The following is a 17,155-nucleotide window of genomic DNA, read 5'->3' on the forward strand; positions in this document are numbered from 1 at the left end:
GGGGTCCAAGTACCGAAATCACTAAAAGCTAGTGGACAGTTACAAAAAATAATTTTAAAGGCTAAAGGAATGATGGCCTTCATCTCAAGGGGGCTGGAATATAAAGGGGTGGAAGTGATGTTACAGTTGTACAGAGCTCTGGTTAAACCCCATCTGGAGACTGCCTTCAGTTCTGGGCACTGCACCTCAGGGAGGATATACTGGCCTTGGAAGGGGTGCAGCACAGATTCACCAGAGTGATACTGACAGATTGCATAGACTGGGCTTGTTTTGAGTGGAGCTTGGAAGATTAAGGGGTGATCTAATCGAGGTGATTGAAGGATTTGATAGGGCAGATAGAGAGAAACTACTTCCTCTGGTGGGGGAGTCCAGAACAAGGGGGCATAACCTTAAAATTAGAGCGAGGCCATTCAGGGGCGATGTCAGGAATCACTTCTTCGCACAAAGGGCAGTGGAAATCTGGAACTCTCTCCCTGAGAGCAGTCGAGGCTGGGGGTCAAGTGAAAATTTCAGATCTGAGATTGATAGATTTTTGATAGGCGAGGGTATTAAAGTTTATGGTACCAAGGCGGGTAGATGGATTTAAGATACAGATCAGATATGATACAATTAATTGGCGGAACAGGTTGGAGGGGCTTAATGGCCTCCTCCTGTTCATAATGATTAAATGTTCCTAATCTCTGCACTAATTACAGAACGGACCGATTGTTAATAGGAGCTCCGTTCATGAAATCCCGTGACATTCAAAGAGAAACGGGACTGTCCCTTTAACTATAAACAAAGGGGAGTGCCTGTCCCTTTAAATATCTGCCCCATTCCCACAGGCAGTGGGAGGAGGAACAGCGCGCGGTCTCATTCCGCCCAAAACCAGCGGGGCCTCGCGCGAGGGAGCAGCTCCATGAGGGGGCGGGGCCAGTGTGTGAGGGCGGGGCCTCGGCTCTGACGTCTCCAGGAGCCCAGCGCGCAGGCGCGGGAAAGGGTCCGCGCGGTCGCCAGACGGAGTCGGAGGGTCGGGAGCAGGTAGGCGGGGGGCCGGGGACAGGACACTGAGAAACCGGGCGGAGGCCGCGCCCCACGGCTTATAAACATGGAGCGGGGCCGCAGGACCCGAATCGGATCCTCTGATCCCGAGTGTGAGCAGCCGGACGGCAACTACGGGACTTCTCCCCGGGGACAGGCCCGGGTGACCGGGGGAACCGGCCGCCATCTTAGTACAGGATGTGGGAGCGTCACTGCGCATGCGCGGCCACCTTGGTATAGGTACAGAATGGGCGGGGCTTCAGGTTATTTCACTCAGAATCTCAACCCGTGCTGCACCTGCCCCGGGAGTGTTTGATGGGACAGTGCAGAGGGAGCTTTACTCTGTATCTAACCCGTGCTGTACCTGCCCTGGGAGTGTTTGATGGGACAGTGTAGAGGGAGCTTTACTCTGTATCGAACCCGTGCTGTACCTGCCCCGGGAGTGTTTGATGGGACAGTGTAGAGGGAGCTTTACTCTGTATCTAACCCGTGCTGTACCTGCCCTGGGAGTGTTTGATGGGACAGTGTGGAGGGAGCTTTACTCTGTATCTAACCCGTGCTGTCCCTGCCCCGGGAGTGTTTGATGGGACAGTGCAGAGGGAGCTTTACTCTGTATCTAACCCGTGCTGCACCTGCCCCGGGAGTGTTTGATGGGACAGTGCAGAGGGAGCTTTACTCTGTATCTAACCCGTGCTGTACCTGCCCCGGGAGTGTTTGATGGGACAGTGTAGAGGGAGCTTTACTCTGTATCTAACCCGTGCTGTCCCTGTCCCGGGAGTGTTTGATGGGACAGTGTAGAGGGAGCTTTACTCTGTATCTAACCCGTGCTGCACCTGCCCCGGGAGTGTTTGATGGGACAGTGCAGAGGGAGCTTTACTCTGTATCTAACCCGTGCTGTACCTGCCCCGGGAGTGTTTGATGGGACAGTGTAGAGGGAGCTTTACTCTGTATCTAACCCGTGCTGTACCTGCCCCGGGAGTGTTTGATGGGACAGTGTAGAGGGAGCTTTACTCTGTATCTAACGCGTGCTGTACCTGCCCTGGGAGTGTTTGATGGGACAGTGCAGAGGGAGCTTTACTCTGTATCTAACCCGTGCTGTACCTGCCCTGGGAGTGTTTGATGGGACAGTGCAGAGGGAGCTTTACTCTGTATCTAACCCGTGCTGTACCTGCCCCGGGAGTGTTTGATGGGACAGTGCAGAGGGAGCTTTACTCTGTATCTAACCCGTGCTGTACCTGCCCTGGGAGTGTTTGATGGGACAGTGCAGAGGGAGCTTTACTCTGTATCTAACCCGTGCTGTACCTGCCCCGGGAGTGTTTGATGGGACAGTGTAGAGGGAGCTTTACTCTGTATCTAACCCGTGCTGTACCTGCCCTGGGAGTGTTTGATGGGACAGTGTAGAGGGAGCTTTACTCTGTATCGAACCCGTGCTGTACCTGCCCTGGGAGTGTTTGATGGGACAGTGCAGAGGGAGCTTTACTCTGTATCTAACCCGTGCTGTACCTGCCCTGGGAGTGTTTGATGGGACAGTGTAGAGGGAGCTTTACTCTGTATCGAACCCGTGCTGTACCTGCCCTGGGAGTGTTTGATGGGACAGTGTAGAGGGAGCTTTACTCTGTATCTAACCCGTGCTGTACCTGCCCTGGGAGTGTTTGATGGGACAGTGTAGAGGGAGCTTTACTCTGTATCGAACCCGTGCTGTACCTGCCCTGGGAGTGTTTGATGGGACAGTGTAGAGGGAGCTTTACTCTGTATCTAACCCGTGCTGTACCTGCCCTGGGAGTGTTTGATGGGACAGTGTAGAGGGAGCTTTACTCTGTATCTAACCCATGCTGTACCTGCCCTGGGAGTGTTTGATGGGACAGTGTAGAGGGAGCTTTACTCTGTATCTCACCCGTGCTGTACCTGCCCTGGAAGTGTTTGATGGGACAGTGTAGAGGGAGCTTTACTCTGTATCTAACCCGTGCTGTACCTGCCCTGGGAGTGTTTGATGGGACAGTGCAGAGGGAGCTTTACTCTGTATCTAACCCGTGCTGTACCTGCCCTGGGAGTGTTTGATGGGACAGTGCAGAGGGAGCTTTACTCTGTATCCAACCCGTGCTGTACCTGCCCCGGGAGTGTTTGATGGGACAGTGTAGAGGGAGCTTTACTCTGTATCGAACCCGTGCTGTACCTGCCCTGGGACTGTTTGATGGGACAGTGCAGAGGGAGCTTTACTCTGTATCTAACCCGTGCTGTACATGCCCCGGGACTGTTTGATGGGACAGTGTGGAGTGAGCTTTACTCTGTATCTTACCCGTGCTGTACCTGCCCCGGGAGTGTTTGATGGGACAGTGTAGAGGGAGCTTTACTCTGTACGTCACCCGTGCTGTCACTGCCCTGGGAGTGTTTGATGGGACAGTGTGGAGGGAGCTTTACTCTGTATCTAACCCGTGCTGTCCCTGCCCCGGGAGTGTTTGATGGGACAGTGTGGAGGGAGTTTTACCGAGAATCTCAACCCATGCTGTCCCTGCGCTGGGAGTGTTTGATGGGACAGTGCAGAGGGAGCTTTACCCTGTATCTAACCCATGCTGTACCTGCCCCGGGAGTGTTTGATGGGACAGTGTGGAGGGAGCTTTACTCGGTATCTAACCCATGCTGTACCTGCCCCGGGAATGTTTGATGGGACAGTGTAGAGGGAGCTTTCCCCTGTATCTAACCCATGCTGTACCTGCCCCGGGAGTGTTTGATGGGACAGTGTGGAGTGAGCTTTACCCTGTATCTAACCCGTGCTGCACCTGTTCTGGGATTGTGAGACGGGACAGTGTGGAGGGAGATTTACTCGGTATCTATTCCGTGCTGCCTCTGCCCTGGGAGTGTTTGGTGGGACAATGTAGAGGGAGCTTTACTCGGTATCGATTCCGTGCTGTCGCTTCCCCGGGAGTGTTTGATGGGACAGTGCAGAGGGAACTTTATTCTGCATCTAACCCGTGCTGTACCTGCGTTGGGAGTGTTTTGGACAACGTGGAGGGTGCTTTGCTCTGCATCTACCCCGTGCTGCACCTGTCCTGGCAGTGTGAGACGGCACATTGTCGAGGGAGCTTTCCTCTGTATCGAACCCGTGCTGTGCATGCCCCGGGAGTGTTTGATGGGACAGTGTGGAGTGAGCTTTACTCTGTCTCTCACCCGTGCAGTCCCTGCCCTGGGAGTGTTTGATGGGACAGTGTGGAGGGAGCTTTACTCTGTATCTCACCCGTGCAGTCCCTGCCCTGGGAGTGTTTGATGGGACAGTGTGGAGGGAGCTTTACTCTCGATCTAACCCGTGCTGTACCTGCCCTGGGAGTGTTTGATGGGACAGTGTGGAGGGAGCTTTACTCGGTATCTGACCAATGCTTTAACTGCCGCGGGAGTGTTTGATGGGACATTGCAGAGGGAGCTTTACCCTCTATCTAACCTGTGCTGTGTCTGCCCTGGGAGTGTTTGATGGGACAGTGTCGAGGGAGCTTTATTCGGTATCTAACCCGTGCTGTCTCTGCCCTGGGAGTGTTTGGTGGGACAATGTAGAGGGAGCTTTACTCGGTATCTATTCCGTGCTGTCGCTTCCCCTGGAGTGTTTGATGGGACAGTGCAGAGGGAGCTTTACTCGGTATCTATTCCGTGCTGTCGCAGCCCTGGGAGTGTTTGATGGAACATTGCAGAGGGAACTTTACACTCTATCTCTCCTTATTGTACCTGCCCTGGGAGTGTTTGATGGGACAGTGCAGAGGGAACTTTACACTCCATCTCACCCGTGCTGTCCCTGCCCCGGGAGTGTTTGATGGGACAGTGTCGAGGGAGCTTTACCCTGTATCTAAACTGTGCTGTTCCTGCCCCGGGAGTGTTTAGGACACTGGAGAGGAACCTTGACTCTGCACCTCACCCGTGCTGTACATTCCCGGGACTGTTTGATGGGACAGTGTGGAGTGAGCTTTGCTCTGTATCTCACCCGTGCTGTAACTGCCCCGGGAGTGTTTGATGGGACAGTGCAGATGGAGCTTTTCTCTGCACATAACCCGTGCAGTCCCTGCCCTGGGAGTGTTTGATGGGACAGTGTGGAGGGAGCTTTACTCTCGATCTAACCCGTGCTGTACCTGCCCTGGGAGTGTTTGATGGGACAGTGTGGAGGGAGCTTTACTCGGTATCTGACCAATGCTTTAACTGCCGCGGGAGTGTTTGATGGGACATTGCAGAGGGAGCTTTACCCTCTATCTAACCTGTGCTGTGTCTGCCCTGGGAGTGTTTGATGGGACAGTGTCAAGGGAGCTTTACTCTGGATCGAACCTGTGCTGTCCCTGCCCTGGGAGTGTTTGGGACAGTGCAGAGGGAGTTTTACTCTGTATATAATCCTTGCTGTACCTGCCCTGGGAGTGTTTGGGACAGTGTGCAGCAATCAATAACCAATGATGAACACTATTCACCCCTATTTATTAAAATCTGGGATATAGTTTCTGAACAGCTTCATCAACGGAGCCTCTCACTTTTCCTCTCCCTATTCTTCTTCCCAAAATGTATCACTTCACATTTCTCTGCATTAAATTTCATCTGCCATCTATCTGTCCAATTTATTATCCAGTGTCCATGACACTGAAGTCACTTCCAGTCCTCTTCACAGTTCCCCACACTCCCTATCTTGGTGGCATTTGATTTATCTGGAGATTTTCATCTTGTGCCCTATATACCCGAGCCCAGATCATTTCCCTGTATTGAGAAGAGCAATGGACCCAACACTGACCCTGGGGGACACCACTGTTTACATCCCTCCAGTCTGAACAATATCCATTATCCACGACTCTCTGTTTTCTGCCCTTTCCCCAACTTCCTGTCCACGCTGCCCCACTCCCTTCAATTCCGTGAACCTTAATTTTATCAACAAGCCTCCTGTGCGGCACCTTCTCAAACACCTTTAGACAATCCATCCACACAACACCCACTGCATTCCCTTTATCACCACACTGTGTTATTCCTCAAATAATCCCTGCTGTCTGTCCTGAATTCAGCCATTTTACTAACAAATGTTGAAATGTTTGCTCCACCCCACAGGGTTCCATCTGTTTAAAGCCACACAGAGAGAGGTGGGAGAGGCCCATTGTTGGACAGTGTGAACTGAGGGGTGGGAGAGGCACATTGTAGGACAGTGTGAGCTGAGGGTTGGGAGAGGCCCATTGATGGACAGGGTGAGCTGAGGGGTGGGAGAGGCCCATTGTTGGACAGTGTGAGCTGAGGGGTGGGAGAGGCCCATTGTTGGACAGTGTGAGCTGAGGGGTGGGAGAGGCCCATTGTTGGACAGTGTGAGCTGAGCAGGCGCAGGAGACGCAGACTTCAGTGAACACCGAGTGCCCCACAGACCCCAATACAAAACAGTGAACATTATCCCCCAGACCCCAATATAAAACAGTGAACATTATCCCCCCCAGAGCCCAATATAAAACAGTGAACATTATCCCCCCCAGACCCCAATATAAAACAGTGAACATTATCCCCACCAGACCCCAATATAAAACAGTGAACATTATCCCCCCCAGACCCCAATATAAAACAGTGAACATTATCCCCCCCAGACCCCAATATAAAACAGTGAACATTATCCCCCCCAGACCCCAATATAAAACAATGAACATTATCCCCCCAGACCCCAATATAAAACAATGAACATTATCACCCCCAGACCCCAATATAAAACAGTGAACATTATCCCCCCCAGACCCCAATATTAAACAGTGAACATTATCCCCCCCAGACCCCAATATAAAACAGTGAACATTATCCCCCCCAGACCCCAATATAAAACAGTGAACATTATTCCCCCAGACCCCAATATAAAACAGTGAACATTATCCCCCCCAGACCCCAATATAAAACAGAGAACATTATCCCCCCCAGACCCCAATATAAAACAGTGAACATTATCCCCCCAAACCCCTCCCCCCAGACCCAAATGACGACGGATCAGGGAACGTCTGTAAAGGAAGTTGGAATGGTAACTGGTCAGAGAGCGTCTCTTTGATAGAGAAATCGGGATGTGTCAGTGAATATAAGAAGGAAAAATGGAGATGGGTCAAGGAGAGCCCATCACCAAAATTGGGAGATGTTGTGGAAGAGGGGGAGAGAACTTCACGGGGAGGGAGAGAGGGGAACCAGTGAGTGCAGAACTGAACCCAGTCAGAGTCAACACCTTCAGAGGGAGGGAGAGAAAACTCAGATGGAATGAAATATGTTGGGGATGGTGCGATGGGTTTGGATTTCAGCACAGGGAGGAGGGAGAGTGTGTGGGACGGGGATTTACAGTCTGGGGGAATGAGCGGGAAGAATATTCTGTCGAAACTAGAATTGTCTGTTCTGAATTTCTATCCTGTATTTACAGTGAGGACTTTTGTAAACTCCTTTTACAGGGGATTGGAAGGTGAGGATCCACAGACGGGAAAATCAAACCAAACCTCAAGTCAATCTGACCGAGTCACTCGATTCATCAGGACCAGAATATCATCGACCTTTGAATGTTGAAGGAGAAATGTTTGTCTGTTCTGTCTGTGGGAAAAGATCAAACTTCATTGTGACTGGAAAATCACTGAGTCACACACACCCGAGTGAGAGTGTTCCAATGCACTGAGTGTGGAAAGAGCTTTCACCAGTTGCACAGCCTGAAAAAACATCGCACCATTTACAGCGGGGAGAAACCGTCCACGTGTTCTGTGTGTGGACGAGGCTTCAACTGATCGTCCCACCTGGAGAGACACAAGGACACCCGGACCACGGAGAAACCGTGGAAATGTGGGGACTGTGGGAAGGGATTCAATTACCCATCCCAGCTGGAAACTCATCGACGCAGTCACACTGGGGAGAGGCCGTTTATCTGCTCCTCATATGGGAAGGGATTCACTCAGTCATCCACTCTGCTGAGACACCAGCGATTTCAAACTGGGGAGAGGCCGTTCACCTGCTCCGTGTGTGGGAAAGGATTCACTTGTTCATCCAGCCTCATTTCACACCAACTTGTTCACAGTGATAAGAGAAATTTTAAATGTTCTGACTGTGAGAAGAGGTTTAAAAGCAGGAATGCTCTCCTGAGACACCAACGTACTCACACTGGGGAGAGACCGATTATCTGCTCCGTGTGTGGGATGGGATTCGCTCAGTCATCCACCCTGCTGAGACACCAGCGAATTCACACCGGGGAGAGGCCGTTCACCTGCGCAGAGTGTGGGAAGGGATTCGCTCATTCAGCCGACCGACTGAGGCACCAGCGAGTTCACACTGGGGAGAGACCGTTCACCTGCTCCGTGTGTGGGAAAGGATTCACTTGTTCATCCAGTCTCATTGAACACCAACTTGTTCACAGTGATAAGAGACCTTTAAAATGTTCTGACTGTGGGAAGAGGTTTAAAAGCAGGAATGCTCTGCTGAGACACCAACGTACTCACACTGGGGAGAGGCCGTTTACCTGCTCCGCATGTGGGAAAGGATTCACTCGGTCATCCGCCCTGCTGATTCACCAGCGAGTTCACACTGGGGAGAGGCCGTTCACCTGCGCAGAGTGTGGGAAGGGATTCACTCAGTCATCCGCCCTGCTGATTCACCAGCGAGTTCACACTGGGGAGAGGCCGTTCACCTGCGCAGAGTGTGGGAAGGGATTCACTCAGTCATCCGCCCTGCTGATTCACCAGCGAGTTCACACGGGGGAGAGACCGTTCACCTGCTCTGTGTGTGGGAAGGGATTCACTTGTTCATCCAGTCTCATTGAACACCAACCTGTTCACACTGATAAGAGACCTTTTAAATGTTCTGACTGTGGGAAGAGCTTTAAAAGCACAAACGGACTGCTGACACACCAACGCACTCACAATGGGGAGAGACCGTTCACCTGCTCAGAGTGTGGGAAGGGATTCATTAAGTCATACAACCTGCTGATTCACCAGCGAGTTCAAACTGGGGAGAGACCGTTCACCTGCTCTGTTTGTGGGAAGGGATTCACTCAGTCATCCAACCTGCAGTCACACCAGCGAGTTCACATGTTACCACAGGGGTTGGATTCTGCTGCTGTTAATCACATCCAGGACTGAACCATGTTCATTCTGACAGTTGGGGTTTGTTTCTGATAATAACCAATATAACTGGGCTGGAGTTTAATATTCTGTATCAGTCTCAAATAAATCAGCTTTCTTTTAAATACAGTGTACCATTGTTTAAAAAGGGAGAAAGGGATAGACTGAGTAATTACAGGCCAGTCAGCCGAACCTCGGTGGTGGCCAAATGATTGGAAACAATTCTGAGGGACAATATTAATTGTCATTTAGAAAGGCACGGATTAATCAAGGACAGTCAGCATGGATTTGTTCAGGGAATGTCGTGTCTGACGAAGTTGATTGACTCTTATGAGGAGGTAACGAGGAGGGTCGATGAGGGCAACGCATTTGATGTCGTATCCATGGATTTTAGCAAGTCTTTTGACAAGGTCCCACATGGCAGACTGGTCAAAAAAGTAAAATCCCTTGGGATCAAAGGGAAAGTGGCGAGTCGGATCCAAAATTGGCTCAGTGGCAGGAAGCAAAGGGTGATGGTTGACAGATGTTTTTGCAACTGGAAGGCTGTTTCCAGTGGGGTTCGTCAAGGCTCACTATTGGTCCCTTGCTTTTTGTGGTATATATTAATGATTTGCACTTGAATGTGGAGGACTTGATCAAGAAGTTTGCAGATGATACATAAATTGGCCGTGTGGTTGGGAGTGAGGAGGAAAGCTGTTGACTGCAGGAAGATATCAATGGACTGGTCAGGTGGGCAGAAAGGTGGCAAATGGAATTCAATCCAGAGAAGTGTGAGGTAATGCAATTGGGGAGGGCAAACAAGGCGAGTATCTGTCCATGACGGTATTGGTAGGAGTGACCACCGCACAGTCCTTGTGGAGCCAAGTCCCCTCTTCACACTGAGGACACCATCCAACGTGTTGTGTGGCACTGCCATCGTGCGAAATGGGATAGATTCAGAACAGATCTCGCTGCTCAAAACTGGGCATCCGTGAGGCGCTGTGGGCCATCAGCAGCAGCAGAATTGGAATCCAACACAATCTGTAACCTCATGGTGTTCATATTCCTCACTCGTATAAACATACGAATTAAGAGCAGGAGGAGGCCATTCGGCCCCTGGAGCCTGATCTGTCATTTGATAAGATCATGGCTGATCTGATTGTGACATCAACCCTACTTTCCCACCTACCTACTATAACATTTGACTCCCTTGATAATCAGGAATCTATCTAACTCGGCCTTTAAAATATTCAATGACCCTGCCTCCCCAGCTCTCTGGGGAAGGGAGTTCCACAGACTCACGACCTTCAGGGAAAAAAATTTCTCCTCATCTCCGTCTTAAATGGGAGACCCCTTATTTTAAAACTGTGGCCCCTAGTTCTAGTCACTCCAACAAGGGGAAACATCCTCTCAGCATCTATCCCTTCTATTCCCCTCAGGATCTTATGTGTTTCAATAAGATCACCTCTCATCCTTCTAAACTCCAATTTATACAGGCCCAACTTGGCCAACCTTTCCTCATAGGATAACCCCCTCATCCCAGGAAGCAGTCGAGTGAACCTTCTCTGAACCGCCTCCAAAGCAATTATGTCCTTTCTTAAATAAGGAGACCAAAACTGCACACACTATTCTAGATGTGGTCTCACCAATGCCCTGAACAACTGAAGTAAAACATTTCCACTTTTATATTCCAATCCCCTTGTAGTAAATGAGAACATTCCATTTGCCTTCCAAATCACTTCTTGTACCTGCATACTAACTTTCTGTGATTTATGTACTACGATACCCAGATCCCTCTGTACTTCAGAGTTCTGCAATCTCTCTCCATTTAAATAATATACTGCTTTTCTATTCCTCTTGCCAAAGTGGACAAGTTCACATTTTCCCACATTGTACTCGATCTGCCAAATTTTTGCTCACTCACTTAACCTATCGATATCCCTTTATAAACTCCTTATGTCCTCTTCACAACTTACTCTCCTACCTACCTTTGTCTCATTAGCAAATTTAGCAACAATACATTTGGTCCCTTCATCCAAGTCATTGATATAGATTGTAAATAGTTGAGGCCCAAGCACTGATCCCTGTGGCACTCCACTTGTTACATCTTGCCAACCTGAAAATGACCCATTTATGCCTACTCTCTGTTTCCTGTTAGCGAACCAATCCTTTATCCATGCTAATATGTTACCCCCTACACCATGAGTTCTTATTTTGTGTGGTCACCTTTGATGTGGCACCTTGTCAAAAGCCTTCTAGATATCGAAGTACACCACATCCACAGGGTCCCCTTTATCCACGTTGCTTTTTACTTCCTCAAAGAACTCTAATAAATTAGTCAAACACAATTTCCCTTTCATAAAGCCGTGTTGACTCTGCCTGATTGCATTGAGATTTTCTAAGTGCCCTGCTAGAACCTCCTTAATAATAGATTCTCGCATTTTCCCCATGACAGATGTTAAGCTAACTGGCCTGTAGTTTCTGGCTTTCTGTGTCCTTCCTTTCTTGAATAGAGAGGAGTTATATTTGCTATTTTCCAATCTGATGGGACCCTTCCAGAACCTAGGGAATTTTGGAAAATTAATACCAATGCATCGACTATCTCTGCAGCCACTTCTTTTAATACCCTCTGATGAAGTCCGTCAGGACCTGGGAACTTGTCAGCTTTTAGATCTGATATTTTTTTAAAAACCCTTTCCCTGGTGATTGTAAATGTTTTAAGTTCCTCCCTCCCTTTAACCTCTTGATCCACAATTATTTCTGGCATGTTATTTGTATAGTCGACAGTGAAGACGGATGCAAAATATCTGTTCAATTCATCCACCATTTCCTTATTCTCCATTATTAATTCCCCAGACACTCTCTCCAGGACCAACACTCACTTTACTTACTCTTTTTAAATACCTGTAGAAAATCTTACTATCTGTTATTATATTTCTAGCTCGCTTTCTCTCGTACTCAAATCTCTCCCTCATTATTCTTTTAGTCATTCTTTGCTGTTTTTTATATTTTGACCAATCTTCTGACCTGTCACTAATCTTTGCCGAATTGTATGCTTTTTCTTTCAATTTGATACTATCTTTAACTTCCTTAGTTGGCAAAGGATGGTACGTCCTTCCCCTGGAGTCTTTCTTTCTCACTGGAATGTATCTTTGCTGAGTGTTATGAAATATCCCATTAAATGTCTGCCACTGCATCTCAACTGACATATCCCTTAACCTCAGTTCCCAGTTCACAAGTCAGGAGTGTGATGGAATACTCTCCACTTGCCTGGACGAGTGCAGCTCCAACAACACTCAAGAAGCTCGACACCATCCAGGACAAAGCAGCCCGCTTGATTGGCACCCCATCCACCACCCTAAACATTCACTCCCTTCACCACCGGCGCATTGTGGCTTCAGTGTGTACCATCCACAGAATGCACTGCAGCTACTCGCCAAGGCTTCTTCGACAGCACCTCCCAAACCCATGACCTCTACCACCTGGAAGGACAAGAGCAGCAGGCACATGGGAACAACACCACCTGCACGTTCCCCTCCAAGTCACACACCATTCCGACTTGGAAATATATCGCTGTTCCTTCATCGTCGCTGCGTCAAAATCCTAGAACTCCCTTCCTAGCTGCACTGTAGGAGAACCTTCACCACATGGACTGCATGGTTCAAGAAGGCGGCTCACCACCACCTTCTCAAGGGCAGTTAGGGATGGGCAATAAATGCTGGCCCTCCAGCGACACCCACATCCCATGAACGAATGAAAAATACCTAACTCACACATACAAACAACACACATGCTACAAACGGTCAGAAATTACACACATACAAACAACACAGGCAGACTCACACAGACACAAACTGTAAACAAACAAACACAGACACAAACTACACACACAAATACGACACACGACACACAGACATATTAGACACACAAACTACACATAGTACACACACACGACACACAGACACAAATTACACACTCAAACTACACACAAACAACACACATTCGACACACAGAAGGAAATTACAAGCATGCTCCACACAGATACAACCGACTGAAGACAATTTACACACGCAGGCAGACATTTTCCGACTGCACCCTCTGCACTGTATAAAGAGATTCTAACCTTGGGACTGTACACGGGGATTCTAACCCTTGGACTGTACATGGTGATTCCAACCCTGGGACTGTACACGGGGATTCTAACCCTGGGACTGTACACGGGGATTCTAACACTGGGACTGTACATGGGGATCGTGGCAAATGGAATTCAATGTAGACAAATGTGAGGTCATCCACTTTGGATCAAGAAAGGATAGAACAGGGTACTTTCTAAATGGTAAAAAGTTAAAAACAGTGGATCTCCAAAGGGACTTAGGGGTTCAGGTACATAGATCATTGAAGTGTCATGAACAGGTGCAGAAAATAATCAAGAAGGCTAATGGAATGCTGGCCTTTATATCTAAAGGACGAGAGTACAAGGGGGCAGAAATTATGCTGCAGCTGTACAACACCCTGGTTAGACCACACCTGGAACACTGTGAGCACTTCTGGGCACCGCACCTTCGGAAGGACATATTGGCCTTGGAGGGAGTGCAGCGTAGGTTTACTGGAATGATACCTGGAATGCAAGGGTTAAGTTACGAGGAGAGATTACATAAATTGGGGTTGTATTCTCTAGAGTTTCGAAGGTTAAGGGGTGATCTGATCGAAGTTTATAAGATATTAAGGGGAACAGATAGGGTGGATAGAGAGAAACTATTTCCGCTGGTTGGGGATTCTGGGAGTCGGGGGCACAGTCTAAAAATTAGAGCCAGACCTTTCAGGAGTGAGATTAGAAAACATTTCTACACACAAAGGGTTGTAGAAGTTTGGAACTCTCTTCCGCAAACGGCAATTGATACTAGCTCAATTTCTAAATTCAAATCTGAGATAGATAGCTTTTTGGCAACCAAAGGTATTAAGGGATATGGGCCAAAGGCAGGTATATGGAGTTAGATCACAGATCAGCCATGATCTTATCAAATGGCGGAGCAGGCACAAGGGGCTGAATGGCCTACTCCTGTTCCTACGTTCCTGTGGGATTCTAACCCTGGGACTGTACATTGGGATTCTAACACTGGGATTGTACACGGGTATTCTAACCCTGGGAGTGTACACTGGGATTCTAACCCTGGGAGTGGAGATGGGGATTCCAACCCTGGGAGTGTAGATGGGGATTCTAACCCTGGGAGTGGAGATGGGGATTCGAACCCTGGGAGTGGAGATGGGGATTCTAACCCTGGGAGTGCAGAAGGAGATTCTAACACTGGGAGTGTCGATGGGGATTCTAACCCTGGGAGTGTAGATGGGGATTCCAACCCTGGGAGTGTCGATGGGGATTCTAACCCTGGGAGTGTAGATGGGGATTCTAACCCTGGGAGTGTAGATGGGGATTCTAACCCTGGGAGTGTCGATGGGGATTCTAACCCTGGGAGTGTAGATGGGGATTCTAACCCTGGGAGTGTCGATGGGGATTCTAACCCTGGGAGTGTCGATGGGGATTCTAACCCTGGGAGTGTAGATGGGGATTCTAACCCTGGGAGTGTAGATGGGGATTCTAACCCTGGGAGTGTCGATGGGGATTCTAACCCTGGGAGTGTCGATGGGGATTCTAACCCCGCGAGTGTAGATGGGGATTCTAACCCTGGGAGTGGAGATGGGGATTCTAACCCTGGGAGTGTCGATGGGGATTCTAACCCTGGGACTTTAAAATGGAAGTCGACCCTCGGGTTGTTACTTCAGAAATCTCTGGGAATCAGACTGTCACCCCAGCGCGTGTCAGCAGCTTGAGGGAAGGAGCTGAGAGAACGGTGAGAAACCCCTGTGTGCAGCGTGAGAACACATTAAATGAGTCAATGATTTTGTCTCCTGGTGACTTGAACCAGGTTGGGAACAGAGACCCTGAAACCCCGCCAACTGCCACAGGTAAGGAGGTGCACTGTAACTTTAACTATAAATATATACAGAAAGTGGAGTCACTGTCCCTTTAAATATTTGCACCACTCCAACAGGTAAGAAGTGGCACTGTACCTTTAACAATAAACATGCACAGAAAGGAGTTAAATGATGCAGGGAGGAGGGTCGTGTGGAGCATTATCACCGGCTTCGACCAGTTGGGTCGAATGGCCTGTTTCTCTGCTGTCATCTCGAAGTAATTCTATGTAAAAGAAGGGAACCACTGTCCCTTTAATGATCCGCCTCAGCCCCACGGTTGAGGAGAAGCACTGTGCGTTTCACTACCACTAAAACACAACCTGGAGTCGAAGGGAGCACTTTAACTGCCAACGGCAGAGACAGTGCGCTCACTGTCCCTTTAAGAATGGCGACAGTCTCCTGTTGCTGCCGGTTCATGGCGGCCCAGCGAGCCTGGCGCGGGGCGGAGACCGCTCCATGTGGCGGCCGAGCCCCGGGCTCCAATGTTCCGATCAAGTTCCATTTATTTTCGCTGATCCCCCCGTTTCCCCCACCGTCCCCCCGGACCCCGCCAATCAATGCAATCGCCAATAAAATGGTTTCAATGGCGGTCCGAGTTACCCAGAGTGCAGCGCGAATGCGAATACGCCCTATTCCCTATTAAAGGAGTCCAACGCGCAGGCGCGAGAGTGACTTCTGTCCTGAGCCGCGGGTCTGGTGGAGGGAAAAGAGCCCGGGGGCAGGAGATTAATAAACCGGGCAAGCCCACGCCGCAGGGTTTATAAAGATAGAGCGCGGCCTCAGATGCCATCGGAGCGGGCGTGTTCACCAGGATTGAAGCCGTGAGCCTTATTCCCCGATAACAGGCGCGGGTCTCCCACCGCCATTTTTGCATAGGAAGGTCAGGACGTTTGTCAGCAGAACTGCGCACGCGAAGCCTTCCTGGTACAGGTACAAACAGTGGGCGGGGCTCCAGGCTCCCCGTGAGTGGGGACAAAGAGTGGGCGGGGCTTCAGGGTCCCAGTGACCGTGAACAAAGAGTGGGCGGGGCTTCAGGGTCCCAGTGACCGTGAACAAAGTGTGGGCGGGGCTTCAGGGTCCCAGTGACCAGGAACAAAGAGTGGGCGTGGCTTCAGGGTCCCAGTGAGTGGGGACAAAGAGTGGGCGGGGCTTTAGGATCCCAGCGACCGGGAACAAAGAGTGGGCGGGGCTTCAGGGTCCCAGTGACCAGGAACAAAGAGTGGGCGGGGCTTCAGGGTCCCAGTGACGGTGAACAAAGAGTGGGCGGGGCTTCAGGGTCCCAGTGACCAGGAACAAAGAGTGGGCGGGGCTTCAGGGTCCCAGTGACTGGGAACAAAGAGTGGGCGGGGCTTCAGGGTCCCAGCGATCAGGAACAAAGAGTGGGCGGGGCTTCAGGGTCCCAGCGACCGGGAACAAAGAGTGGGCGGGGCTTCAGAGTCCCAGTGACCGGGAACAAAGAGTGGGCGGGGCTTCAGGGTCCCAGTGACTGTGAACAAAGAGTGGGCGGGGCTTCAGGGTCCCAGCGACCGGGAACAAAGAGTGGGCGGGGCTTCAGGGTCCCAGTGACCAGGAACAAAGAGTGGGCGGGGCTTCAGGGTCCCAGTGCCTCATTTATTTTATTCTCACTCTGCTCACAGGGGGTTTCTCACCACGACTGAAGGTGCCGACTTCCACTTGGGTCACAGATCCACAGGCTGTGGTCAAGCTCCAAGACCAGTTAAGTGGCAACTCTTCACCCTTGAGTCGGGACAGTGAGTGGCAGCAGGATATTTGACTGCAGAAGCGTCACACATTGGTTGGGGAGGGGATCACACTCACCTGTTACAGCCCTCACCCCTACAGTGGAGTAATTAACAGACTGGGTTCAGTGTTTATTGATCCCGGGCCTGTTACCGATACCTTCCCTGGATACTGAGGTTAGGAGAAGGATTCTGGGAGGTATTGGGAGCTGGGACTTGTCCATGAGAGTAACTGAAGGTATGAGAACTGAAATAATCCAGAGTTAGAAAGGAGAAACGACCCAAAAATGGAACAGTGGGTAACAGGACGTCAAATAGTCTCCTCTTACCTTGGAGAACTCAAGGACTTGACAAACTGTATGTTTGAAGCAAAGCTGATTTATTTCA

General features: G+C 50.0%; 1 pseudogene; it reads right to left on the reverse strand.

The window, feature by feature from the left end:
- LOC137315734 (zinc finger protein 850-like) overlaps nucleotides 1-17,155 on the reverse strand; it is a 29,371-nt pseudogene that overhangs the window by 10,535 nt on the left and 1,681 nt on the right.

This window comes from Heptranchias perlo, unplaced genomic scaffold (assembly GCF_035084215.1).
Source record: "Heptranchias perlo isolate sHepPer1 unplaced genomic scaffold, sHepPer1.hap1 HAP1_SCAFFOLD_56, whole genome shotgun sequence".
Classification (NCBI taxonomy): Eukaryota; Metazoa; Chordata; class Chondrichthyes; order Hexanchiformes; family Hexanchidae; genus Heptranchias; species Heptranchias perlo.